Source organism: Thamnophis sirtalis, unplaced genomic scaffold (assembly GCF_051295495.1).
Source record: "Thamnophis sirtalis isolate CommonGarterSnake01/CBP01778 unplaced genomic scaffold, rThaSir2_p1.2 scaffold_11, whole genome shotgun sequence".
NCBI classification, from domain to species: Eukaryota; Metazoa; Chordata; class Lepidosauria; order Squamata; family Natricidae; genus Thamnophis; species Thamnophis sirtalis.
This window is the reverse complement of record NW_028261391.1, coordinates 56,755,177-56,781,375: the sequence shown is the minus strand read 5'-3', so window position 1 is coordinate 56,781,375 and position 26,199 is coordinate 56,755,177. Positions and strand designations below refer to the sequence as shown.

The window sequence follows — 26,199 nt, the reverse complement described above, 5'->3', positions numbered from 1 at the left end:
GATCTTTTGAGAGAACCTTGAAGTCAACGTTTATGTTAACACCACAGCTCTCTTTTGTGAGTGTGAGGAAGCCTGGCCTGGCTTGGGAACCTACCTTCCCTAGGGGTGGGGTGAGATTTTGTTTTTATACAGTGTTGATGGAAAAACTCGGGGATTGATGCACCAAGATATTTAAAGCTGCAGTGAATCCCTTTGGGGAAGAAGGAGGTAGAATGGAGAAAGGGGGTGGGGGGGTGTTCACAATTGCTTTGGAGCTTTACCAGGCTGCCTTTTTTCCCCCAAGAAGAAAATATTTTTGGGTGAAGAATTTGGGAGGTGGAATTTTGCACTGATAGAAATTGAAAGAAAATATCAGAATGATAATACTAGTATGTTCCCCTTTCTGAGCTAGGTGAAGTAGCTAGTACAGTGATTTTAGTCAGTTGTAGATACTTCTTTTAATGAAGTGTTAGATATTATTGAGTAAGGGGCTTATTCATGGAAATGCATATAGTCTATGGACATATTTTATTATCTGGATATAAAAATATTATAATTTAAATGTATTTTTCAACAGAAGTCCTTTGCACACTTTCCTTGCACCTGGTCGGAAATCCTTTTGAATGTAGATGCATAGGATTGTGATTTAAAGAAGGCCAGATGTAAATTCCTTCTTTGAAACTGGAACTTTGGAACATAAGATCTGTCTTACGTGCTGTGTTATAAGGACAGAAATGATTTTTTTTATTCTGAGAAATTGGTGCAATTGATATTTCTAGCTGCATTGTGTACACTTTATGTAAGATCTTTTAAGTCCATGTACTTGTAAAGAAATAACAAAACCAAAGACATGGTTATCTTATTTCCACTGTGCATATTTGATTTGTTTCATTCATACTGTGATTGTTGTTTCAATAATATTGAACAAGGTAGAATGTACCATGACCAGAACAAAACTCCTTTAGAAATACCGATTTGTCTGCATATTCATGGGTGTGGCTATGCTTGGAAATGGAAAAAGAAAAGGTGAAGACATAGGAGGAACTTTGCATATTCTGACCAGACTCCTTAATATTGCCTAACTTCCTCTAAGTTTTGTGATGTCACAGTACTGACTCAGCTAAAATTTAAAAGTACATTTAGTTAATTAAGTGATCCTCTTGATTTATACAACTTGCATATCAGTGACTCCAAGATCTCTTAGCCTTCAATTGTTTCATCTTTCTGAAGAAATATCTGTTTAATCCTCGAATGGAAAATCTTGTGCAACTCTTCGGTTCTAAAATCTATTGCTAGGTCGCTGTAGAATTACAAGATCATGTTTAACCATTGCAGAAACCATACTGTAAAGTTATTGTAAAATAGGGAAAATTGAAGGAGATTTTATATCTAGAGAGGTGAGTACTCCTGGTTTCTCTTCAATGTTTTTGAATTTTTGAAAGAAATAAGTGGGGGAAAGCATTAGATGTCATGTATTATGCTTCTCAGCTGTCCAACATACTGGAAATATGAAGCTCAACCATGCATATCAACATTTTTGCATAATTTAGACATAGCAGTAGGCTTGAGTCTTTTAAGACACATTTTTATTCCCTTGTGAATTAAGGTTTTAAAAAATATTCAAAATACTGAATAACTTTAAAATACTATGATTATAACATTAATTAGAATGTAGAATGTAGTCGTTTTGAAAGCTTTGACACAGGTGTCAAACTTGATGCATCATGTTGCCGTCATGTGATGCTTTGCAACGTTTTCCCATCCATGGAGATGGGGTGGGTGTGACCTGCATGTGATCCGGCCTGTGGGCCGCCAGTTTAACACCCCTGCTAAGGGAAAGGTTTTAGTAGCTTTAAATATAAAGAGTTTAGAAAGCCAAATATCAAGTATCATCTTGGAACCATTTTGAAAGCAAGGGCTAGCTGCAGCTCTGAAGAGTGCATATTCAGCAGTTTGGGAGATAGCTGTTAGGACTTTGGGAAGCAGACTGTAAAATTCAAGGCAGATTTACATTTGGAGCCCTGGTTGCAGGCCTAACTGATGATGGTATTGCACAAATATGGTAGTCTATGGGACATTTGATAATGCATTTTTCTGATGATCATGCTGCTTTAACAATAACACTCATTCAAAATAATAGGATATAACACCTGGGGCAATACAGTTGCATATCCATCTTCTGTGGGGTTTGGGTGCATTTCAGATTCCGATGTAAGAAAGAGTGATATTTTTGTTCAGTGGTCCCAGGTATTCCCAACAAGGTGCATAAACACAGATGACTATTATTTAAATTGATTTATTAAAGCTATATCAGTTAAAATGCTCATTTTTGCCCCAATATATATTTATATTCTACAATTATATGCACTTAGCAGAATCACAAGATTGAGGTTTCTGCAAATATAGAACAAAAATCATATGACCTCTCAGGATTTGGTTATATACCAGAATGCTCAGGACCCTCTTGATAAGAGTAATCAAACTTGATTAAAATCCTCTTAGTTGATGGTAGATGAGATCAGAACTTGGAGTGCAATCTTTGACAGAGTCAAATGGTAATTTCAATAAGCTCCAGCAATATACAGACTGTACAGAAAGACCATTTAAATATTGACATATCGTTGGAAAACTGATTTTGTAGATTTTAAATTACAGTTTCTTGGTTTACTTAGCTAACCTGGATTGCCCCAAACTAGGTGCCTGGATTAAGTACTGATAAACTCTGCCATCTGGTATTTCCATCAGCACACTGTTGTAGAAGACAAAATAATGCAGCTGGTCTAGGGATCCCATCCCTTATATTCACCCCTACTGGTATATGGAAATAGGGGGCAGAAATAATATGGGAAGAGATTTATTAATCTCCACTTTCTCCATAATGGTTATGACCTTAATAAGATCACCACTTTTAATTTTACAGAATTATATTTTTTTATTCTTTTTAAAGTCAAGGAGGTGACAACTAGCTGGGAAGTTTGTCAAAATGAACATTACTGTAATGTGACAGTTGCAGTTGGCATATCATCTGGCTACAAATTGACTTAATGGTTTATCTTAACTTGTGCAAAATACATTTTATAATAAGCTTAACTGTGTCATACTGACCCGTCTGGCCAAGTGAACTGCAGAATAAATATTGATCAAGGCTGAATAATATATAATTTAAATAATGAATAGTACTGCAAGCCAATCAACTCCCTTGAGGCTTTCAGAGAAAGATGAAGTGCACAACAGGAATAGTTGATTTAAACATAAGTTTCCTATAGGTATATCTAAGCAAGAAAATAATCTGGCAGGGATTGACAGAAGATTCTCAGCAAAATGCTATCCACAAATGTGTTCCTATTTTTCCAACCCAGTGGCTTAGATTTGTAGCTCCATCTACGGTTTTAATTGGCTTTGCAAATCTGCTAACTATAGGAATTGAGAGCTATGTTTCTTCACAGTAGTGCTACTACTTATACATTGTTTCATTTGGGGTGTTTCTGGATGTATGGCTATAAGTATGGATCACACTTTTATAGTTTTTTCACCAGGCATCCAGGAAGGCTTCCTATATGTAGTTGTTCATATATCAGTTATGTCAACTAATCAGACAGTTGTATAGACAAGAAGCATCTGATGGGAACAATAAATGCTGGAATTAAACTATAGTATGTATTAAAAGGGAATTTTACTTTCTTGTTTAGTTTAGTTTAGTTTTATTGATCTTGTATGCCGCCCACTCCCGAAGGACTCCGGGCGGCTTACACTACACAAGGGAAGGGGATAATACACAAAACGACATGTTAAAATACACAACAGTCACAATTTCCGAGGGGCTGGATATTTCGAAAGCCCCCCGGCCTGTTGGAGCAGCCAGGACTTAACGGCTTTGCGGAAGGCCGGGAGGGTAGTAAGGGTCCGGATCTCCACGGGGAGATCGTTCCAAAGGGCCGGAGCTGCAACAGAAAAGGCTCTCCCCCGGGGAGTCGCCAGCCGACATTGGCTGGCAGATGGAATCCGGAGAAGACCTAACCTGTGAGATCTAATAGGTCTATGGGAGGTGATCGGCAGGAGGCGGTCTCTCAGGTACCCAGGTCTGATGCCATGGAGGGCTTTATAGGTAATGACCAGCACCTTGAAGCGGATCCGGAGACTAATGGGTAGCGAGTGCAGCTCGCAGAGGATAGGTGTGACATAGGTGTACCTGGGTGCACCCACAATCGCTCGCGCGGCTGCATTCTGGACCAGCTGGAATCTTCGAACACTCTTCAAGGGCAGCCCCATGTAGAGCGCATTACAGTAATCCAGTCTTGAGGTCACGAGGGCTTGTTGATTAAAGATAATCTGTTGTTTTAGTGTGGTAATTGAGGATCTTAAAATGACCATGGACTTATACTCCAGGCAAGCCTGGAAGCTTAGCTGATGTCTTTCAATGAAGGGTTAGCAACGTATCTATAGGCCTATGGTATATTTTTGGTAGTTATGTAAGGGAATTATATATGATAATTCACAGTTCCTTAAATGGAAAGACAGCATCAAAGATACACTACAAAACATCAACTAACAATGATTGAGGCTGCCAGAAGAGCAAGAGAGGGAGAAACTTTGTATCTCCCTTGAAGTGGTAAAAGAGGAGAAGCAGGAAAAGGAGGAAGATCCTCAAAGCTGAGTGGCTTAGCATGTTTTTCAAAGTATTAAATACTTGGAAAAAACAGTGAAGTTTATTATCTGAAATGCAACAACTACGCAACTAATTATTGTGTTCCTTTAGCTGTTATCAGGATTATGTGTAGCTTTTAAAAACAAAGTATGAGATACTGTAATAAGAATATCAGGAGGAGAAAAGAACTTTGCACGTTCCCACAATAGTTGTGTTAATTGTATGTTTAGAACTACATACATACTTGAGCTCCAGAATTAAAATCAGGTTCTATCATTACCAATGTTTTTGATGTGTTTTGATGAGTATATCTTTGTCAGTTCTACAAAAAAGTAGTTTTTATGGATATTGCGAAGCACCAATCTCCTATGATTGATTAGGCTCCCCAAACTTAGTATTCTTTAACCAATTTCCATAACTGTTAGCCAGTATGCTATTGTATTTTTAACAGTTTTGATGGGAAAGCATGAAAATATAAATGCTGAAAAAATGATGGAAAGCCATGGAAATGTTACAAATGGAAAGTATTGACATATGAACACTTAGTAAAATAATGTGATTAATGCAAGATTATTAAGAATAAATTCATAGCCTGGATTGGTATTTTTGTGGAATTTGTTTGTTAAATTACTTAGATTAATTTTATTATGTGATTGCTTTTTAATGTTTTATCATGAATTAGATTCACAACTTGAAGGTTATGTTAAAATGTGGCTTTATGAGGAAAAAAGAACCGTGGAGTGCTAGACTTAATAATAAAAAACAACTTAACCATTTATCTTGAGTTGGATCTTTTATTTATTTTTTTAAATCTCTCTTGTTTTGGTTACAAGCCTATTGGAATTCCTGAGGGGAAAATTACACATAAGTCAGCATTAATAAGCACCAGAATGATTGTGAGCTGCTCGTTTCCTGTGATTGTCTGTCTGTACAATGAGCTTTAAGCTATTTTGAGTGCCCATGTTTCTGTATGGTTTTAAAAAGAGAAAATAAGCTTAGCTTGTGGCTAAACAATTAGCAGTTCAGTTCTATGCATGGTTACTGAAAGAAAGTCTCTTGGACTTAAGTGTGTGTCACTCCTAGGAAATTATATACAGAATTGTATGACTGCCACTAGCATCAGCTTGAGCAGGTGTAAAGCCTCCCGCATGTTCCTTAAATGGAGGGAAGTTACCCGAATCTGGTCTAATCATAATACTATGCTTCACAAACAGTAGAGACAATAACACAACAGTAACACAAGCCAGCATGATCTTGCTGCTGCAACTAATCATGTGGTTACCTGCTTATAATGTTGCCTGTGCATAAAGACAGCTGTTGGCCATTTTTTTTGTGTGATGTTTAAATTTTGTGCATTCACACACAGATTGTATGAATAGGTTTTCTCAAATTGTGAAAGGTGATTACAGAGGCCCTGTTACCTGTAATTTGAGAATGTGGATATGGAATAAAATACTTAAATTACAAGAAGTTATTTAACAGCAAAGCCAAATATGAGCGGGGAAGATGAACTTTCTAGTGCTGGATATATCCAAGAAGAGAGTAAAGAACCATTGGTTAGGGAGGACTTCATTTCTATTTTTGTGCTGCACAGATGAATCTATTTTATTTTGAAACAAAATTATGGGCAGGTGGGAAAAATGAAAGTTTCACACTACCACCACTGCCGAATATATTGCCTACCGCTTAAAAATATAAATTTAAACAGTGTGCTCATTGGCCCCTCAAAGTTTGAATATCCAATAAATAACAATTAGCATGAAGCGTGGCAGTTCAAAGGAAAGGAACTTAGCCATGGGAAATATATTTCAGAGATCTGAGTCTGCCATTCAAAGTTTTTTAAATTAACTCTATAAGCAAAGTTAAGCTTTTTAATGTTTTGACCTCAAATGTACTAAAGAGGCACAATAAAACTGTAACAATGGGAATCTCTTGCTTCCGAACTCCTATTCATCAGTTGCTGGAATGAATAAAAACATGATGGCCTAATTTTAGTTTTCTGGATCGTAAACTCAGAGTTCTTTCTTTTTTTTGTACTATACTTGCACACATATAACATATAGAATCGTAGAAAGAACAAAAGAAGCATCATGGGAAGTAATTACTTATTGGAACAGATCTACGACTCTAAAAATCTAGTTTCAGTTCTTGGCTGGCATTCATGTGTGAATTATCTGTACAGAAGATATACTAAATTTAGGGTGATCTCTTTGAAAACAGAAGACAGAAAATAATCACTTCTTTCCAGTGAGTCTAAAATAAGCATCTCATTTTAAAAATAAATTATTTTGGAGAAAAAGTCTTCCCTTGCAATACTAGCAAATATAAGATAATAGTGTCTTTATGTAAGATAAATTTAATACATCATATAAGAACATCTAAACTTTTTATGTTATTGTGACTTTGATCATCAATACTGATACTGAGGTCTGCATACTGAGGTCTGTATTATTTCTAATTTCATAAAAATATAACTTATTGGAGTGAAGTAATGCAATTGAGTAACAATATAACCCAGGACCCAGACTGTGGGGGCAATAATGCTGACTTTGTAAACCGCTTAGAGAGGGCTGAAAGCCCTATGAAGCAGTATATAAGTCGAACTGCTATTGCTATTGCTATTGCTATTGCTATTATAGTATGGTCTTCTTTATACTATGAAAATACCATAAAACCAGGATTTTTATATTATAACCTTATATTTATATTATATTATATTATATTATTATATTATATTATATTATATTATATTATATTATATTATATTTATATTATATTATATTATATTATATTATATTATATTATATTATATTATATTATATTATATTATATTATATTATATTATATTATATTATATTATATTATATTATATTAATTATATCATATCATATCATATCATATCATATCATATCATATCATATCATATATCATATTATATTATATTTATAACCATTAATTATAACCCCCCTTTATTTGTACAATGCCAGATTTTTTTTATCAGGCTGTGCTGATCAAACCAAGATGGATTTTTCTAATGAGTCTTTTTGTTTATGAGTCTGTCCAGCTGACTGAATTGCATAGCCATCCATCTTCAAATCAGGGATGACCCCCTTATGTTATAATTATGATTGCCTTTTTGTTTTCAACAGTAAGATATGATTCACGATCAATTGCATAATTTTTTTCAGCCAGCTGCAATGCACATGGCTTTGTTTCCTATTTATAGAGCCTTAATTGTGTGAACATTTTTTGATAGTTATCTTTAGAAATTCTTCTTTTTTTTCATTTCCTAGTAACAGATACAAGAGAAAAGGAAAGAGTTGGTATGAGAATTAAAGTTCTAGTCTATCTTTTCAAAACCACAAACTAGTTAGCGACATTTCAGTTTAGTTCATTACATTAAGCTAGCGTGTATTATTAATTTATGATCTAGCATTCTGTGGAAAGCTACAAAACCACTGTTCTCCTTTGCTGTTTTAGCTCCTATATATCAGTATTGTTCACAAAACTCCCTAAAGTATTGATCAGAAATGGTGTTTGGATGGGGACCAACCTTTAGTGGAAAATAAATGGTAGAAATTCATTAATTAGAAAACTAGTTAAGGTCAAGGATCTAAGCTATTGGGCTTGCAATATTATTTACTTAAGCTGCTTTTTATGCTTTCACATAAACCTTAGAAAATATGACTCTTCCTTAATTCCCATAATTTCAAAATGGATGCTAAAGGTCATGGTGTAGAAAGAAAAAATAACTGTTCATTGACATGGTTTGCTGGCATATGTATTTTCCTTGCTGATGGTAGAATGTTGAATATATATGTATATTCTGGTGTCCAGTTTTGAAAAAATATATATTATAAATTTAACATAAATAGTCATCTTTAATGTGACTCCACTCTGCCCTTTTGAAAAAAAGGGGAAGTGGAATCACATTAAAGATGACTACTTATGTTCCAGTTAAAAATTCTGCTGTTTTATGTTAAATATTTATGTTCCAGTAAGAAATTCTGCTGTTTTATGTTAAATACTGCAAATAATTAATTCAGGAAGCTATTGCTAGACTTATGACATTGGATAATTTCTAGTCTAACTCCAAATTTCCCTTTCTGATGAAAATTTTTCAGAAATAGTATCCTGAAGCTTTTGAAACCCTCTAAGTCAGATTTCAGACATGGCAAACTACTGAAATAGCACTGATCACACTTTCTTGGCGATTCATGATTGCATTTGTTGATTACCTATGGGGGGTCTGGGATGGAGATAATGCATCTTTATTGAACCTTCTTGACTCTTAGTGGCCTTCAATATCATCATGTGTCATGGAAATTTCAGAAATTTCAAAACACAGATTTGATGAAAAAGAACTATGTCCAGTTCAAAAATCATTTGGTGCTTTTTTGCAGGAAACTGGAAACACACTCACACAACACACACACACACACACACACACACACATCACAGAACTTGAGGGCTATGTGGTGAGAAATTTAGCAATCTGATTTTTTGGTCAACTTTGGGGATGCTAGTCAGATCTTTATCCGTATCCACATCCTAGGATTATTTCTAGGCAAAACCTCTGCTATAGGAGTGGCAGCAGAACTACAAAAATCATTCCAGGAAAATTGTTAAGATGGAATGCAGAGGTAATCAAGCTAGTGTCCTGACTGAGGAAGGAACATTGAGATTTCTTACCTAATTACATTATGTTGCAATTACCTTGGTAAGTTACCCTAGGACTGTACTGTGAACTGTTCTTTGTTTCAGATGGGATGTCATAGAGGATCAATTTGTCTCTTATAGGCTGAGATAGAGAGGAACTGGGTTTGACCTTAGTCATGTCCAAATAATAAAGAGGAAAAAGAGTGAAGCTTCTATTTTGTTTGTTATATCTATCTTCTTGCACTGCACATGGTAGCCATTGGACTCACAAGGATATGGTGATGGTTCTTTTTCCCACAGGGTCAGTTTGTATAGATCCAGCTTGTACACCAATTGTATCTATTCTGCTTGATTGCTTATTCCTTTAGCTGTTGATAGTTGATCCTATATGGCAGAAGCTATCTGCTAGGTTGATATCTTCATTGTCAATTCTGGCTGGTTGTTTTACCCATTTTTGTTAGTTTGGCCTGCTTTATATTTAATTTTAGTCCCTTTTTTTCACTGTGTCCTTGTGTATTGGCACTTGCATATCAATTGCACTTTCAACCATCAGGGTAGTGTCATTAGAATTACCAAATGTAAATACTGTCAATGTCTAGATGTTGATGTACATATTCCTCCTGGTGAGTGCTGAAACAATAAAAAACACGGTCATTTGACTTTTAACTTTTCAAGGAGAGTATTATAAGTTAATCTCCAATAGCAGATTTTTATTATGTAAGGTTGCCTTCTTTACAGTAGTTTAACATGTGTTAGAAGTTCAGAATACAGAATAACTTGAAAAGTTTAAATTTTCTAGATCTGAAATAATTAAAAAAACACCTGTGGAGATCAGTGTTCTTTTTAAGAACCATATGTGCTGTTACTGATGAATAGGTTCAATTGAGCCCAGTGGAGTACTTACATATATATAATGTTCTGTATCCAATTCATTGCATTTGTCATATTAAATATGGGTATTTTTTCTATGAAATATCATGTATACAACAAATTTCACTTTTCCTTTTCTACATTTTGAAACTTGGCATGAACTATAGGGCATGATAAAAGTTATTAAGACAGCTATGATAAATAAATCTAAGACTGAATAACTAAAAAAAATACTTTTGAAATAGCAAAATGACAAGAAAAAACCTAGGTATTTATGACAGGATTGTTGGTTATCATCAAAAATGTTTACAATTGTTAATAATAGCAAATACATTTATTAATTATTTAATAATTTTGATTAATACGTGGGTTAGTTGCCTTGAATAGAGACAAATAAAAGCAGTTGGGTCCAAAATAATGTAACAGTTTGCCTGGAAAAATCGAGGACAGTCAGTCTTGTATAATCACACAATTCCCCCTTTGTCCCATGATATTTGTGGTACATTGATTATAAAAGAGTGTTAGTTGAATTGCAAAAATACATAGCCCAGTTGACTAGGAATGTCATCTGGCCATTATCCAATGAACACATTTTCTTTGAGGCAGAGAATCTTTCTGATTTTGACCAGTACGTAGGATGCAAATATTAAAATTAGCTATACAAAAATATCCAGGAATGAGTTATTTAATCTAATATTAACTTGTATTAGGGATAAGCCCTTTCTGTCCAATCAGCATGTATTAAAACACACTCATCTGCATTTCATTTTACGAACAACTTTTATTAAAACAAGCATTTCATATAGCAATAGCAGTAGACTTATATACCGCTTCATAGGGCTTTCAGCCCTCTCTAAGCGGTTTACAGAGAGTCAGCATATTGCCCCCAACAATCTGGGTCCTCATTTTACCCACCTCGGAAGGATGGAAGGCTGAGTCAACCCTGAGCCGGTGAGATTTGAACCGCTGAACTGCTGATCTAGCAGTAGCCTGCAGTGCTGCATTTAACCACTGCGCCACCTCGGCTCTATCACTTTCTATATATCACTTTCATGGTTACATGCATTGTTGGTACACTTTTTAGAGATGAAGAACTGATGGAAAAACCAATAATCTGAAATATGGCTTAATTTTGTTCTTTAGTTTTATCATGGGCTCATAATTGATTTTAGTGAGCATGTTTCACCAGCTGGGACATTGCGAGTCCCAGGTACATTGTCCAATGTCTAGGCATGAGAGCTCTTTGACATAGAAAGGACATGTTGGTAAAGTTGCCCAGCCATTCAAATTTACAACTGCAAAGAATACTGATTCACACATAGCTCCCTATGTTAATTACTGAGTCTCTTGGCAGCCATAGCTGCTGTTCTATTTCTTCAGTGTAATTAATTATATGGCCTGAATCAAAGGAAGAAGCAGTTGCCTTTGTCGCAAAGAAGGGGAAATCCCACCCCCCAAAAACTTCTGTGTCCATAATTTTCTTTTTCTATGAAAAGCTAAGAAGCTTTGCTTTATTTATCATGTCACTGAGAAAAATAAGCATTAGACAAAAATATATGAGGTTCATACCTTTGTTTTCGTTTGCAATCATCACAAAGGATTAGTGTTTGGATCTGGAGTGATAGAAAGTTTCTTATTTCAAAGCAGAATGAGAATGTCTTTGCAGTTTCACTTAATCCCAGTATGTTTCAGTTTTGGCCTGGGCATTTGCTCAACTTGAATAAGACTGTGATATGAAGTCCATGCTGCATTTTGTCATTTGTCAACAAATGATCATATTCCTGTGTCAGTGTCAGGGGGTTGGATACAGTGTAAGGATGCTGGTTCCCAGCAAGCTCTCTTTGATTTATGCTTAGGATAGTCCTGCTAACAAATGTCATGGAGAACATTGTAACTTAGGAGAGATCAGAAATAAACAACAGCAGGTCTCCCTGTGGATTATGTTAATTGTGAGCAAAATACTCCTGGGTCAATGTAAATTACTAAACATTACAACCTGTTTTGTCTCCTTATGTTCAATTTCCATAAGAAGATAAATAAAACAAGTAAAGGTGAGTAATCTTTGAATTCTCATCAGCCCTGGCCAGCTGCAGCTATGTCTTTTTTCCAGTTTGTGCAGGTTGCTGTTAATCCAGTGGTGCTGACCTGGGTGTGTCCAGTGCGTCCTGCATGCTTCACCATGCTCACCCATCCACAATGTTAGTCCCCATATCCCCCTCAGACTCATCAGCCTCCTTGGGAGGCTCCTCACCTGAGCCATCATTCAAGAGACCCATCACAATGAAATTGTTTCATAGTCCAGTGTTTCTCAACCTTGGCAACTCCCCAGCCAGCGAATGCTGGCTGGGGAATTCTGAGAGTTGGAGTCCAGACATCTTCAAGTTGCCAAGGTTGAGAAACACTGTCATAGTCTATCCTTTTTTCTTCTTGATCACATTCTCCCAAGCAGTATCTGCTTTTTTTTCAGATCAACTAAATGTTGATCCATTGGTTGCAGTGGAAACTGATCAATTCTTGTGTTGCCTGAGTATGACATTGTGGGCTGAGAAAGTGTGGCTGGCCCAAAGTCACACAGCTGATTTTCATGTCTCAAGTGGAACTAGAACTCATAGTCTCCTGGTTTCTTGCCTGATGCCTTAAACACTAGACCAAACTGGTACTCATTTCACAGTCTAGCTTTTATATTGTAACACATATTCTGAAGCAGTGTGAAGCAGTGTCTTACATATCTAATCTTTATGTCCATTTAATATCAGAATGCCCATTTTGATGGCCTTACTTGTGTGAATAAGGCCAAAGAATAATCACATTGCTATGCATTCTTGAGGCCAAGTAGCAATGATTGAAGCATCACATTCTGTGGTTTGGAACTGCTATAATAACAGTACCATGTTATTATGTACTATGTGATGTGTAAGAATAATGGCACTTTACTAGACATATTGCAATAACTTTCTGTAGGTAATTGTGGGGGGGGGGGAGCTAAATCTAATTGCTTGTTTCAGAAGATAGCTATATGATCAGTTAAAGACCAAATAAGAAAACACTGCCATTTTACATAGATTTCATGTGGCCTTTCACAGTGTTGGATTTCCAAATGAAAATAGACTAAACCCCCTTATAATATATTTATGTTGGTGACTATAACTGTATATTGTACTTATTAGTCCTTATAAAAAAGGATATATCCTTGTAGATATACGCTTCCTTTATTTTGAAGTTTTTCCTAACCAAAATTTCCTGGAAGCTGAAATATAAAGTATTTTTCTGTGTGGCTCATAAAAGTGATGGGATCTGGCAAAGCTACAGAAGAAGTTAATTTCCAGTACTTAACTGATGAGGAAGGGAGGATCTTAATGGTTCTTGACAGATTAAGACAAAACAGATTATCTCATTTAATAGCAGATCCTCTGTAACAAGAGTGCGAAGCTTTTTTTCCCCACAGTGGGCCGCATTCCTTTACACAGATCTGTGATTTTGGGAGAGGGGATAAGAGCTTATATGATGAAGAATGTTAAAGCAAATCATTGGTACCCAAGCCAGCAGTGAGTGGTACTATCCATTTTCTCTCTGAAAATTCTTCTTTTTTTCTGATACTCTCTTTTCTCCTTCCTCAAACAGTAGACTGCTGGAAATTTCTGGTGATTATCATAGTTCTGAAACAAGAGATGGGTTCAAATTAGACCAGGAACTAATAGAATTAAGCAGATGGCTGCATAGAGATATCAGGTTCAGGTTGTTAATTTCTGCTTTATAAATTAAAATGCATTTCTAAAGCAGTATTTCAGGATGAAATGCTTAAATGGAAATAACTGCTAATTCAAATATAATGGATTCTAAATTGAAGAATATATCACTTTCATTCTACCAGTCTAATATACTTTCCTGGAGTTTAGCAGATGTGAAATATTCTGAAGAATGAAGAAGAGTTGATTCTGCCCTAAATCAGCACAAAATAGACACTGAGAGCGAGGCCTAGAGAAAGACCCTTCTGGCTTCATTAAACTGCACACACAGAGACTATTGAAATATGTCTCAGCCTTGATGCATACATTTTTTCTAAGTGTTAATCAAGTGGTTTTAAGGACTGCACTATAGAAGTAAACGCCTGCTTTGAAATCTATATGAATAAACATAGTTGTTAGTGGGTAAATATAATGGATGAACAGTCATGTGTAGACTCCAGAGTACATGAAGTCAGCATCCTGGCAGCCAAACTCTTTTTGTTGTCTGGGTTTCTTTTCTACAGTGTTCGCCCTTTTCAGAGAATCTGTTGGAATGTTCTTTTGCCTGGTTAACTATTGATTGCTATTGTTAATGTTTGGTGGCATGAGTTATATGGCTAGCCAGGTTCCTTGTTTTTCCTGCAGCAGACAATAAAATAGCTACTTCTGTAAGAACTGACCTCTAAAACTGCAAATAGGCATATTCTCTCTGGTATGAAAGTTAGAGCTGGTAGAAGTGATTTTTAAAAAGGGAGGAGGATAAATATGCTTCCTTTTAATGCGCAAATAAGCATTTCTGAAATTAAATTTTTAGCAAGGTTTTTTTTCCAGGATGAATATACTTAATTGATATTTTTGTGTGATTAAGGAATTACCAACTCTTTGCCTTAAAATACTTTTAATCTCACAATAAAGGTTAAATACATATACTGAATATATAATGAAATAAATATAATGAATACAAATCTATCTCCTATTATTCTTCCAAAGATCTGCTTCTACTTTAAGTAATTATATGATTAATTCACGTGGAATTTAAAATCTGTGACTTGCTATACTTATATGGCTTGTGGGTAGAGGTCTCAAATACGAAACTACAAATCTTCTGGATGCACCCCATTATAATATTTTACTTAAAATCAATCCAGGATTATAAATTAACTGAGATATGGCAGAGATGGGCAAATTTTGAGAACTGGTCTCATTTTTTGTAAAGATGACAGCACAATCTGGATATTCTTACAAAATGGCTGCCAAAATTGCTGGTTAGTTACAATGGAAGAAAAATATACAGTTTCAGGTTGGTCTCTGTTGATTCAGCTTCATTGATTATGTTCCTCTAGTCTGTTAGGACTAAGATTATCTGTCTGCAGTCCAGCCTTTTAGGTCTCTCAATGGGACATTCATTTGTTGTGAGTATGTCCTTCTTGCTGCTGACATCCCTTCCTATCCTTTTGCTTTTCCAAACATTATGAACATCTCAAGGCATCTGAGTTTTTGGGTAATATTTCCCAAATTTTATATTTTGAGGCTGGTTATTTTTATCTCAAGAACTATGGGTTTATTTGTTCTATGATTCATTTGTTTTCCTGGCTATCAATGAAGTCATTTCCGGTATCAGAATTGAAAAGTATTCATATTCTTTTTTCATGTTTTTTCAATGTTTAACTTCCATTGACAGTCGCAAGGAAAATGCATGGTCTAATCTTTGAAGGTATATAAATGTCAGAAAACCTGAATATCTTTTCAAAGGAATTCATTGCTATACTATTAAATACTCTTCTGCAGCATATTTCTTGATTGCTGCCTCTTTTATTGTTGATGGGTGATCTTAAAAAACAAAAGTTTTTCATTAGTTGGCCATTGTCAATTTTAAGATTAGTTTCTATTCCTGCTGCTATTAATTTATTCTCCTTTATATTTAAATATAGAACCCATTTTTTCCAGGGCGCTGCTCAGGAGAGTCCAAGCAAGGGTTAAATACAGCCAAATAGCCCAGAGCTGAATTGAAACTTTAAGCCATGCCTCTGGTACTGAATATCTCCAGATTTTTCAATTCAGCTAGCTAAGTTTCTCTTCATTTAGTTTATTAGCTTGGACTCTCTTGAGCATTTACTGTGTGAGTATTTTCAGTTTAGGGGGTGATCAGGCTGAGTGAGTGTAATTAGATTTCTTTAATTTGTTTCTAACTCGGTCTTCGGTTTTCCGGCGTCCTGCTTAACTCCCAGGCGCCGCGGGGAATGCAGGCAGCTGCTGGGGCACTTAAGACCCTTGCTGGGGAGGGGGAAAGCCCCACTGAGGCTCCTGCGGTTGGTGTCCGTGCGTTTGGTGGCCAGCGTGCAGGTGCAGTGCCTCAGAGCTCCGGATGGTTTGGCGGCTACTTTTAAAGTAATTAGAGCTCCCGGTCGCCGTTTTAGGAGCTATTTGCAGTTTTGGTTTCTGATTTCAACCTCATGGCATCTGCCTGCAGCCTGATTCACAGCAGGTGCCGCAAGGAGCCACTCTTTGTCCAGCCTGGCTGGCAATTAGGTGTATCTTTTTCACCTGAGCGGCAAGGATTGGGGCCGCTGGTCATAAGCCTCATTCCTGCAGTGCTGGGAGCTGTTAACCTCGCACTTTATTCCACCTGCTGGATATTGCTGCTGCGATCCTGTAGATCAGGCTGAGCTTTTCGCTTGTCCTTCGGACCTAGAAGAAGGCCTTGCCCCAGGTCCATTGGCTTCTCAACTTCCGCCTTCATGGCCCAAACCCAGAGCTCGGCCCATGGAGGATCTTGGGCCTGATCTTTCAGTGGAAATGCAGGAAGTTATCAACAGGGCCATTTCCCAGGGCATTGAAGCGGGCATGTTGCACAAGGGAAAATGCACCCGCAAGACTAAACACCTAGAGCCCCAGCTGGTTCCCATGGTTGCTTCTGCCCCACATCCCCTGCATTTCCCCCACTCCTCTTCTGGTTCCGAGGCTTCGGACTGGGAGGAGGGGAATGACATTCTGCCTGTTCAGGAGCTGAATTCCCGGGGGAGGAAGGTGCAGCGGCTCAAAAGCCCTCTTCATCGAGACTATTTAACATTGCAAATTTCAAAACCAGGCGGTTAATGGCGAGGGTTACCAAGTTAAGGCAGGAGATTAATAAAATCATGGCTGCCACTGAGTATACTGCTGATGCCACCCTCAGTGCGGCTAAGTTCGCTTCTCGGGCCCTGGCTTCGAATGTCACCACCAGGCGTCTCTTCTGGCTGAGGCATTGGAACGTGGTTATACTTTCCAAGTGGAAGTTGGTTTCTGCCCCTTTCAAAGGGGTCAAGCTTTTCGGGGAGGTCTTGGATCCAGTCCTAGTGGAAAATAAGGACAAAAAGAAGATGATGCCATCGGTTTCTAAGAAATCTGATAAGAAGGGCTTTTACTCCTACAGGAGGCAGTCCTTTTGGAACTCGGAACCTTCTTCCAGTTCTGCTCAGTCGCATCGCCCATTCAGCCAGCAGGCGGACAGGTCCCAGGACCGTCAGTCTTTTCAGGACAGGGGTCGCCAACCGTATTACTCCAGATGCCCCTTTCGGGGGGTGGGGGTGGTTCTGGCTCCCGTCCTTTCAGAAAGTTTAAGTGACTGTCAGGAATCAGCTCCCATAGGAGGTGGCTCCAATTGTTTCACGCCAGTGGGAGCAGGTCACGTCGGATCAGTGGGTATTACAAATGATCCGGCTGGGTCTCGCCCTAGAATTCCTTTCTCTTCCTCCCTGTCATTTCATCAGGTACCCCGTTCCCTCGTGCCCAGTCAAAAGATCCCTCATGGAATAGGAAATAAGACATCTCAGGGAGATCAGGGCCATAGAGCCGGTACCTCCTGGTCAGGAGGAGACAGGGTTCTATTCCATCCTTGTTTCTGGTCCCCCAAAACTCTGGAGGGTGGAGAGGGATCCTAGATTTAAAGAGGCTAAATTATCATGTCACATATCGGAGGTTCAAGATGCAGTTCCTCCAGTCAATCCTGGGCTGCATCAGGCCGGGAGACATTTTCACCTCCATAGACCTAAAAGAGGCCTACCTCCATGTACCCATTCGCAAAGCCCACCACAGATACCTGAGGTTCACCTATGCCGGTCGACACTACCAGTACTGGGCCATGCCGTTCAGCCTATCATCGGCCCCCAGGACGTTCACCAAGGTCCTCGCAGCGTTCCTCAGATCACGACCAGTAAGGCTGCACTGCTATTTAGATGATGTGCTCATCCAGTCGTCATCCCCTCAGCAGGCAGTCAAGGATCTGCAGTACACTATGCAGGTTCTCGGGAGTCACGGCTTTTCCATCAACCTGGGAAAGAGCCACCTTCACCCAATGACCAGGCTTCAGCAACTAGGGAGCGTCATCAACACCGTCGCCTGCCAGGTCTTCCTATCACCAGAGAGGGTGGAGAGCCTCAGGGAGAGGGCCATGCAAGTTCGGCAGTCTCCTCGTGCCAAGATCGTTCTGCTATCACAGCTCATGGGCAAGATGATACCGTGCCTATCCATCGTTCCGTGGGTGCATCTTCACTCTCGTCCCCTCCAGTGGCTCCTGCTGCCCTATCAAAGGGCCAATGAGAACAGCTCACCGCGGCTCGTTCCGGTCTCCGCGAAGGTGCGTAGCTTGCTCAGATGGTGGTTGTCTCCTGCCCTGAAGAAGGGGTCTCCATTCAAGGAGCCGACCCAGCTCACGACAGATGCTAGTCTGTACAGTTGGGGGGCTCACTTCCACAACCAGATAGCTCAGGGCAGGTGGTCCTTGGCTGAAGCATCACACAGCATCAACTGGTTGAAGTTTCAATTCAGCTCTGGGCTATTTGGCTGTATTTAACCCTTGCTTGGACTCTCCTTCACAGCGCCCTGAAAATGACCCTTCAGTTAAGTCAATGGTCCTTTTCATTGTGGTCCTTGACTAGCATTACTAAAGCTTGCAGAATACTCATATTTTCAGCTATCAGAGCAGCATCAACATATAGTGCAGATTATTGATGTTTTCTTATTTTAGTTTTAATTAATACTAAAACATGCTTAATATTCTTCCAATTCAGTTTCCTTCAAAATAAATTCAGCATATAGGATAAATAAATAAGGAAAAGATGTATAGACTTTTCCATTTCTCTTGCCAAACTTCAGTCACTCTTATTTCACTATGCTGTATCCGGATAACATGTCTTTTGGATTGTGGGATTCCCATTTTTTCTAAGCACACTCCATAGCTTAACATAGTTGAGACAACTGAAGGCTTCCTTTAACTATTATCGAAGAACGGTATTTTGACTTCTTTTGGTATTCTTTGGCTTTCTTAAAGATAGTCTTTTCTCAAATTAGCTTGAATATCTGACATTTCTTTTTTTCACATAGGCCTTTAATCTGTCGTTGATCCTAAAATTATGTGACTGGCATGTGAACTTAAGGATAGTATACAATAGTTTGTACAATAAGTCTTCTTTCTTTAGTATTCTTTAGTCATGTGACCATCATTAGTGTCCTTTGCAAATGGCTTATGATATGCATAGTTAATGGAGGCAAAATTATAAGTCCCAATCACATGATATTTTACTTAACAAGTGCAGTGATTTACTTAACAAAGTGGGAATGATATCATAACTCCATCACACTCATATGATTTCCCACTCTATGACAGATTTGCTGGTCCCAATTGTGGCTGTTAAGCAAGGACTACCTGTATCTTAAACTTTGGTCCAGATGAAGTTCCTTAGGTTTTAGTAAAATTCAGAGTTATAGATTTAGGGCCAATTAAGTTTTTATTACTCTACCAGCACACACTTCATCTAAAGAAGAAAGCTTTTTCCCCCTTCTTTTCTTCCACACAATTAATTTATAGGAGAGTGGAAACTAGATGATAATTATATACACAAAATACCCCAATCCGGCTGTTTACTAGAGAAATGCTAACTAAAGCTTTTAGCAGTTGCCACAGTCTATGAAAAACAAAAGAAATCAGCAATACTTTGTGAGCTGATCGGAGTATTTTATATGCAATCTCCATGGAGACCTGAATATTCTGAGTGTCAATTGCACTCTTTCAAATAGATTTATGTGCTAGTTATATCCCTGTGCCAAGTCTGGGAGCCATTTCTTTGATTGCTAATGGAAATCCTTAAACCAAGACCAGGTTTAAACAGGCTTCCATAATCAATGGGAGTGAGATGTTTTTATGCCTTTTTCATATATCTCCCCAAAATAAAAACAGCGACATCAGTGAAAGACCTAATGAAAATCTGACACTTTCTTTGTCAGCTCAGACTGGGAGACAGATGGACAGGAGGATAAAATAGAGCTTCTTTAGTTATGGTAGCTTTTCTATTACTTATAGTTCATTTTAGGGATTGCCATGGAAATTCTTATCAGCTTCCAGGTTTGCACATAATCCTTTATGCAATGACTGTTCACACTCCAAGACAGAATAGGATGGCTCTTCTTTCATGTCTGCAGTCAGTCCACAAATCGGATTTATGCTATGATGAAATAAATGGTATAGAAAACAAATACACACACACACACACACACACACACACACACACGTATATGTGTGTGTGTGTGTGTGTATGTATGTATGTATGTATGTATGTATGTATGTATGTACGTATGTACGTACGTATGTATGTATGTATTGTGTCACAACCTCTGGTATGCCCAAATATGGGAGGAAGCATACTGCTTCATTTCTCTGTCTATCGGCTCATCACAAGAGACCATCCAGACAGAAATCCATTATTTTTACTGTTGCCTTTGTTACATTTGTAACAAAGCACAAATGCAACACACACACACACACACACACACACACATGCTTATCTCTGTAGTATGGTGGACTGCTTTGATGTTTTATCGTATTCATATTATCACTCTCTTAAAAATAATCCTATTTATTTTCCCTCTTCCCTTGGTTATATAGTAATTTTAATGATCATGCCTAGTTCCTTGGATTATTACATTAAAAAGATCACCAACCCCTAGGGTTTGGTGTCTGTTTTATAATTCTTATATTTCTGAGAACGAGCTTGCTTTCCAGATATTGTACTGTATACTTCAAATACAAGTAAGTTATTCCTTTTTGGTGACGGGAGGAAATCCTCTAGTGCTTCTTGACAGTAATCATGTTGCTGAGCTTGGAAATTTCTGCACAGTGTTTCAAATTGGTACTGACATCCTCAGACGTTACCTCTATTTGGAGAAGCAGACAGTGTGACATGGGAGCCATTCTTTCTATTTAGGGTAGCACAAATTGGCATCTAATAATATATATAGTACGCCTGAAACTAGAAGTGGATGCTTTGTTTGTGTTAAAGCCAGCTTAAGTTTCTATTTTTAATTAAATGTAGAAATGGTTTTCTCATATCTGAATTCATAACAATATTTGTTTCTATAAATAGGAAATGTATATTCATAAATGTGAATGTTCACATTAGTTGCTTACTAGAGTAACTACATTCAGCTAAGGCCAGGTCAATATGTTTCATGCAATTTCTTAAGGATTTTCTTTTCTGAGACCCTTTGGTTTTTCCTACTGTATCATTGAGCATTTCTTTTGAGTTTCTTCTGATACCTTTAATATATTATCAAGAGCTGTGGTGGCATAGTGGTTAGAATACAGTATTGCAGGCTAATTCTGCTGAGTGCCAGGAGTTCGATCCTAATCATGGTTGACTCAGCATCCCATCTTCAGAATTAGCCTGCAATACCGTCTTTATCATATTAATATTATTATCAGGAAAAGCTGAGCCAGATGCTCTGCTGTTGTAGTTTTCAGGTACACAGATATTCATCTCTAAAACCTTCTTGGCTACTGTTATCTCCTAGAGTGAAAAAATGTCTTCTTTGTGAGAAGCTATGGAGCTGCAGAATGTTAAGTCAGGGCATGTATATGCATATTTCTCAACAATTAACTAGGATACTTTATTGCTCAAATCCGAGTGTGTAATTAAAAACAAAAGCAAGCATCACCCATATGATAATTTAACCAAATATTTTCAACAGAAAAAAACAGACAATAAATTCTCTTTCATGCAACATGAGTAGTGATAAAAATGCAAGTAAATCCATGTACAGCGCTATGATCAACATTGATTTGATGGCTGCTTATACTTCTTATCATGGTAGTACTAACATTTTGAGGTGTCTTTTAAGTATCATTGTAAATGGGGTGGAAAATGCTGCAACATGATCAGAGATTGTAAGTGTGTAACACAGCTTGACTCTTCTTGATTCTCAGGAAGCAATGTTGTAGACTTGCATTATATTGTAAATCCTCTGTTAGATGTGACTTGAAGAGCATCCAAAGTGGCTGAACCAAATATGCAATTGCAGGCATAACCCTATAATCAATTCTGCAAGGCAAGACATTTGATACTTCAATAATGTTATACTTTGCTTCAGTGTAAGTGTAAGAGTCTGGTTTTCACACTAAATAAAAAATTAAAACTGTCCAAATATTATTTGTAAATAGTATGTTGTATTATTTTCCAGTAAGGCAAGAAAAGCATATGTTGAGTGTCTTTAAAAATAGAGCAGAGTCGTAAAGCAAGGATGCTCTTCAGTGCAAAAATAAATATTATATTCTCTTTAAATTCATTTTTGGATTAATTCTATAATACATCTGGGTACATCACTTTATTTATCGTAGCGGCTTGCCAGTTGTTTCTAAAAGGAAGTCTTTGAGCAGAACATAAAGACAAAAGTTTTCCATACCCCTAACTCTCCCAATGTGATATTGTTGATTGGCTGTCCTCAGGTTTAAGCCTGTTATTGTTCCCTATTTAGTGCAGCTGGGTGGTTATTGAAATGTTATACCGAGGTATTGTTCTGTTTGCTGAGATTGTTTTTGTCACTGGTTTCCTCACATTCTCTCCCTTTACTCTGATAATAATGTTTGGCTATAAATGGGGAATGGAAAATAAAATAAAAGATACTGTGGAATAAAAGAGTGCTGTTGTAAGAACTTTTGAAATGGTGAACTCATGCTTCAATTGCCTTCCATTCAGTCTCTAATCTATAGGTGGCTGTTGTTGAAGACCACTCAGAAGCTACAGCGGATCCAGAATGCAGCAGTTCAAGAAGACATGTGGCTCTATCACATGTCACCCATGTAACACTATTTATTTAAGGTGGAATTCAAAGTTCTAGTTGTCCTCCTTATGAGGCAACATTTTAGATATGTGCGTCCTAGACTCACATATTTCCAGTGACACTTGTCTGTTCATTAAGGTCTGGAACAGAGGGCTCACTCCATGTTCTTTCTGACTCAAGGTGCCCGAAGCAGTTCTATTAAACTGTTGACTTGTTTATCTATATTTGTGTTCTAAGAAGAGCAAACATGGAAAGACGTATTTGTGTATTTCATATATTTATTGGGCTACCCAATTCAAGGGTGACTTTTTTTTTTTACTGCAGCTGTAGTCTCTGACTTACGATCACAATTGAGATCAGAATTTCCATTGCTAAGTGATGTGGTCATTATATAAGTAATCACTTAAGACTTGGTTGACATGTACATTAAGTGAACCACTCAATGGTTAGGCAGATCCATTGTCAGAACCTGGTTGGGAAGGTTGCCAATGATAGTCATGTGATCCTGGGATGCTGTAATCCTCATAAATACATGCCAGGTTGCTAAGTGCCAAATTTGTGATCATATGGCTACAGGGATGCTGCGAGGACTAGTAAAAAGTTACTTTTTTCAGTCCTGGCATAACTTCAAACAGTCACTAAATGAATGGTTGTAAACTAAAGATTACTTGTAGTCCCACTTGTTTTGTCTATATTAAAAAAATCATTCTTGGTCCACTTGTGGAGGAGTAATATCTTAGTAAGTCCAGGGGGAACTTTAGGAAACATAGATTGAGATAAGCTGTTGAGTTTGAGTTGAACCTGACTATTAATTATGTGCCTGTGTAAAATATGCCAGTTGTGATGCTTTCCATTATTGAAGAAGAAACTGGCAAGAGCTGAACGAATAATTATCAAAAAGAATGACTTTGCAAGCATTTTCCTAGCTAAATGGGAACTTTTTTTCTTTTTTATCCTTATTTGTTTTCTTCTGTTTTTGTTTTTGCTAACAAATTTAACACAGTTGTCTTGCAGACAAGCTATACAGGTATTCCTTGACTTACAACCATTGTTTTAGTGACTATTCAAAGTTACAACAGCATTGAAAAAAATAACTTATGACCAGTGCAGCATTCCCATGGTCACTTGACCAAACTTCAGATGCTTGTCAATTAGCATATTATTTATGATGCTTGCAGTGTCCTAGGATCATGTGACTCTTTTGCAACCTTCTGAAAAAACAAAATTAGTGGGGAAGACAGATTCACTGAACAACCATGTCACTAACTTAACATTGCAGTGATTTACTTAACAACTGTGGCAAGAAAGATTTGTAAAATGGGGCAAAACTCCCTGAACAACTGCCTTGCTTAGCAATGGAAATTTTAGGCATAATTGTGATTCATAAGTCAAGGACTACCTGCAAAAGGGATATAAATAGATGCGGGATAATTCCATGCTGTGGAATATTGGATGAAATTAAAATGTGGTCGCTTATCGCTTTTTGTGCCTGTGGTAACTAAACTCACCTATCATGTTTTCCAAATTTGTGAGTAGTCCCATTCCAATGCTCCTATTTTAAAAAGCTTCCATTACAATGTTAAATTACAGTTCATTACAGTTTCAAACAGATCTCAATATTTCTTGAAGGCAAAATGAATTAAAGATTACTTTCTTTTCTTAGACTCTTGAATAATACTAATTTGTGTTAATTATTTCCCAAAGGGATATTCAGCTATATTGTGGTGATGATGAGAGGGAAATTTTCCATTTGATTCTGGCCATTAACAGGTTCGCTCCTTTACCGAGCTAGCCAGGAGAAAAAGAAACCATTTACAAATCACTATTTATTTGCAAGTATTTTTACACTCCCTATCTGAGTGATACTTATAGTGGTCATGTATGCTTGTGGGATTATTTTTTCTATTCCTCTTTCATTCCCATTTCTCCTAAAGAAAATTAGATGCAGAAACCAAAAAGTAGCTCAGATAGGACATAGCAAATATACATGAAATAAAGTTATAAGAAGCTAAATGAAACATAATGTGACATTTTTGTACCATGGTGGACTTGATGGAAATGATGCTGCTTCTAGTAAATTGTTTTATGTACCTACTATATATACATAGTATGTATAGTTTTGATTGATTGAGTGTCAACTTTTAGTGAACATATAGATTTTCTCAATGATGATTTATACCCAACCTGCTTTTTCATGTCTTCCATCCTTTCTATCGTACCTTGCTGCTTGTCATTTCTTCTTTTCTTTTCTTGTCTTTTATTTTCTTCCCTCTTTCCTAGCCTTAGAATCTTCTCCAGAAATTTCAGTCTTCTCATAACAATCCAAAATTCGAGCCGGGTCATTTGTGCCTCAACTCTGGGGTGAATGAAAAGATTAGCCTTAAAAAAAAAAAACACTTAACAATTTGTTGAAGAAAGTTACAAAGCCATATAGTAGAAACTATAGTGGCACTGAATACATGTCAGTATGGCTAAAACCTACATATCGGACTAGGGAAATTGTTTTTCCTGCAAATGTTTTTAAATAATGGCTTATCATTCAGATGCTGCTACGTGATAGTTCCTAAATTAAACTGAAATTCAAGAACATAGATCTGAAGTTGTAAACTGACATTCAGCAATTGACCTGAAGTTGTAATAGTCAAAATCCTATTAAATGAGCTTTTTGATAAAGCCCTTATGTCACGCTTTTAATGGAGTATATTATTTCTTGGTATGTTTGTTTTTGCACCCTCAATGACAGCTGCAACTGGTATGTGGCATCTCATTCTTACAGTTGGGCAAACTGATATTAACAGCTTGCTCCTGTAAAAGCGCCAGAATTATTCAAAATAGCTGCTTGAAAAGGCAAACACCAAACCTGAAGCTCAATCCTCCCTCTCCTGCCCCCAACCTCCCCCGCCACTCCCCAGAATAAGTACTTTCTATTTGGCCTGGTTCCTGGGAGGCCTATTTTGTTGCCAAAGTCTAGTGCCTAGTTCCAACTTTAGTTGCTATTGATTTAATTCATCATGCAATCTTCAATAAAAATAATCCTTTTTTTAAACAACCATTATTAAGCTTTTGCTTTTTAAAGTGTCTCTCTTTTAAACATCAATTGAATCAAAACTAAAAGAAAAATAGATTGGAGGATTCATATCATGAATCAGGATTATAATAGGTTTAGGACAACAATTTTATGCATTCTTAATTAGAAATAATCACAAGGAAACAGAATTTCTTAGAACATGT

General features: G+C 37.2%; 1 protein-coding gene across 1 annotated transcript in view; it reads left to right on the top strand.

Moving 5' to 3' along the window:
• ABLIM1 (actin binding LIM protein 1) overlaps positions 1-26,199 on the top strand; it is a 203,895-nt gene that overhangs the window by 464 nt on the left and 177,232 nt on the right. The gene's annotated exons all lie outside the window — the stretch shown is intronic.